The following is a 4,064-nucleotide window of genomic DNA, read 5'->3' on the forward strand; positions in this document are numbered from 1 at the left end:
GAGAGAGAGAGAGAGAGAGAGAGAGTAGTGCAGTGGCCTTTTCTGTGGTGGCTGGTGTGGGTGCAAAATGCTATAATGAATAGTTGGGGCCTCGTAGAGTCTAGAAGGATTCTCTGTGTCTGATTACTCAGCAGCCATATGTGCGATAACGGATGGATAATTTCATCTATGGTTCGAAAATAATTTCTACGTAGCTCCATGCATGTAAACATATTCTTCCCAAAAAAGTTCTCTTAGAAAATAATTATGTTTCATACAAGCATTATTTTGGGTATTTCGATTATATATATATTAGCCTATAACATGTGTAACTGCACGGTCAAGTAAACTATAGTCATATGTCCCTAGTTAACACTCCCTCTATTATAAATCATAGATTGTTTTATCTTTATTCTAAATAAAATTCGTCTAATTTTGACTAAGTTTATGGAAAAAATAGACCGAGACATATTTTAGTCTATCTAGTGAACCTAGTTTAATACTGTAAATATTTATAGATGTATATAACTTAATCAAATATAGAAAGGTTTAACTTAGAATAAAGCTAAAATGAATTAAAGTTTGGAATGAAGGGATTAGGCAAATAGAGTTTTTGTTTATACACCATATATAATACATAGAATTTGAATATAATTTAACTCTTTTATGAGCAAATATACTTTAACTTGTACATATCACAATCATGACTATTGCGCTGGTAACCCTAGTTCTATCGATATCTTAGTGCCAGTCATCTAAGTCAACACCACGTCATGCAGCTGATCACAAAAGCATTGGATTTTATTTTATAGAAAGGATGACAGCTCTCAATATACATAGATAGATGTAGATGTATATCTGATTAGCTCTTTAAGATAGAATCTCTGATTTAAATAAGGAGAGGAGATTAAGAAGGATAGTTAAGGTAGATGTGACCAATACTATTTTATAGACTTAAATTTTCAAAAGATAGGCTGGATCAATTCTTTTCTATGATGGTAGATGTGGTTGATTAAGATATAGATATAAGATCCAAATTAGATTGGACCTATTATTCTCTAATGACAGGTAGTTAAGATATATATATAGGGGTTATTTTAGGCTAATTCTTCATAATGGCATAGATGAATAAATTTTTAGAAATAATCCAACGACTATTATTATCAATGATGATAACCATACATTTATTGATGTACAAATATTTTGTTTTTTTACATATTTTTTTCTTTTTCTAGGGTGTTCACCAAGGTCTATGTGGCTTCACATGGAGGCTTTAAAAGTATCCTCCAATTAGTAATATTAAGATATGCGTTTAGCAGGATAGAAAATTATGTGCGGTTTGCATTTTTCTTAAAGCCCGTACAGATTTAAGTAGATGATTGGTCTCTTTCCACTTTGTTAAATCATCCAATACACTGTTGCCATAAGCCTCGTTTTATTGCTGAAAAGTTCCTTTCTTTGTCTGTGATGAAATTTGTGTGTCGCTGCCCCTTCTAGATCCTGATGTAGACAATTCAATCTCAAGAGTTAATGGCCAATGGAAAGCCCAATTATTTGGACTTTACCTTTGATTTGGCTCTACTGAAATGAGCGACGATGACACTACATTCGTGCGGGTACGAAGAAGTTAGGGAAATGTCCTGTTCACTCGAACCAACTTTGCCTTTTCAGCTACTATTGAAGTCAATTCCAACGATCTCCACGACACACAACACCTTGTCCCTCACAAGCAAACTATGTAACTCCAAGAGATGAGACGGTGATGGATCAACCCGTTTCATTTCTCTTGATAATACGAATATAAGTTTATCCCACCAAAATCATTTCGAACCATTCATTCTAACCAAGGTGATTCTTCACACCAGACTACTTACACGATGGAAATAATTAAGATGCACTACTACATCTACCCCTATACTGCCGATTCTAAAAGTACATCACCGCTGATTTTGAGTACGGTTTGATTTAAGTCGACCCGGCTTATCACCAACAGCTTATCACCCGGCGGTAGTACCCTTCTCAAAATGTAAAAAAAAGATTACAGCTGCCACCCCGCTCCCCGCCTCATAACGCAGCCGCCCCCTCAGCTCGCCCGTTGCCCTGATGCTTCTTGCCTTCTCTAGCTATTGACCAGCTCTATCTTCACCTCCTCCTACCACCGCCTCCAGCATCCTCACGCTACCGGCCCTCAGCTCAGCCTCTACCCTGCTGCTCGCCTCCTCCGGCCGCTGCCACGCCCCGCGAGAAGCCATGCCTCCTCACGCCGAGCTGCCGCGCGGTGGGGGCGGCAAGGAGAGGAGGGACATCCTGTTAGGACGAAGGGAAAGAGACGCCAGGGGAGGAGAGGACCGGGAGGTGAGGAGGATGGGGGAGAGATGTGAGAGGATAAGAAAAGGAAATGAATGAATATGAGATAAGTACCGATAAGGGAAAAATATTTGGTGCGGTGTGGCACTGTGGCTTGTAACAACATCACCATCTGCTCGTGTTATAAGCTGGCGGTGATGCTCGTCCAATCTATATCGCCAACAGTGATGCTTACTATCACCACCAATTTAGTTAAAACAGATGGTGATGAGACGTTTGCCTTCGAACCGGACCAAAGTATGTGAATAGCTTTTCATCACTTATCCCTTGGCACAGCCGCACAGGCATGTCAATAATTTGATACTAGATGTTTCAACACATGAGAAAAAAAAAGAGAGAGGGATAAAGACAGAGAGGCGTGCATGGTGGTAGGTCCCATAGGCCCACACCCTGGGCAGTCGACAGTCCAAGCATTTGCAGCAGAGCAGGGTCAGGGTCCTCCGGCCGGCCGGGCGCGGTGTACGTACTACAAGAGAAGACCCATGTTCTGTCATTTCGACAGGACACTTTTGATCCTCTCTCTCTCCCCTGTGAATCTTGGTGCAGCTAGCGCAGAGCACGCACATTAATTGCATACACACATTATATTTTGAATTTGATGGCAGATTGGCATGCTGCATGAGCCGCTGGTGGCCGCATGCAATTGCAAGTCGCCAAAATGGATGGGTGGTGGATGAAGCGCGGGGCCGGCGGTGGGGGCGTCCTGCCGGCCGGCCGCGGCGCGCGCCATGTGCCGTGTCGCTCGCCCACTCTATATCCATCGTAATGCATGATGGAGATGCGAGCTAGTACTAGTAGCGTGGCCGCCTACTGCTCTGCGTGCGCGCGTCTCCCGAGACACTGTAGTAGGTTGATCTGCGTTCAAAAAAGGGCAGTAAATGATGCAGGGAAGCAACAGTAATTTGGATTAATCGCGCGCGGCCACGCACTACCGCCACACTACTAAAAACACGTCAAAGGTCCACCCAAAAATACCGGAATGAAAATGAACCGGTACTTATGCTAGTTTTGGAATCGATGGAACCTATAGATGAGCCTTAGGTACCGGTCGGTAAGACTCTCCATAGGTATCGGGTGATAACTTTTCCATTAGTACCGGGTGGTACCACCAACCGGTGCCTATGGATGAGCCTTAGGTACCGGGTGTTACCAACCGGTACCTTAGGGTTCTTCACATGCTATTTCAAAAGGAAAATATCTCTCTTTCTATCACATGTGTTGTGTAGATGAGATGGTAAGAGAGGTACGTACGAGGCAAGAGATCGCTGGTTTGAATCCTAGCTACACCGTGTTAATATTTTTGTTTGACGAGAGCCTTAGGCACCGGCTGTTTTACCCGATGCCTAAGGGCCAGACTTTTGGTCTCGGCTACGGAGTACTGGTACCCAAAGCCTCAACAACCGGTACAATAACTCTATTTTCCAGTAGTGCCAGTTCCAGATCCAACGATCAGAATTCGTCGATGCAGCGGCGCATGCATGCTGCATGCAGTACCACTATCTACAGTGCAGCGAGCGAATCCTGGTCATTCGCTTTGAATCCGACGGCGCAGTCGGTCCTGCAAAATCATATCACTGCAGCATACATGGTGACTGTACAACTGCCATGCACGCTGCATGCATGCATCGCAGGACGCAGAGGGGTCCAGCTCCCACGTCTTTGCATTTCATATTTGCATGCGTGTGGTTGCATATATATTGCCATTAATTAATTAATTT

The sequence above is a fragment of the Panicum virgatum genome, chromosome 9N (genome assembly GCF_016808335.1).
Source record: "Panicum virgatum strain AP13 chromosome 9N, P.virgatum_v5, whole genome shotgun sequence".
NCBI lineage: Eukaryota > Viridiplantae > Streptophyta > Magnoliopsida > Poales > Poaceae > Panicum > Panicum virgatum.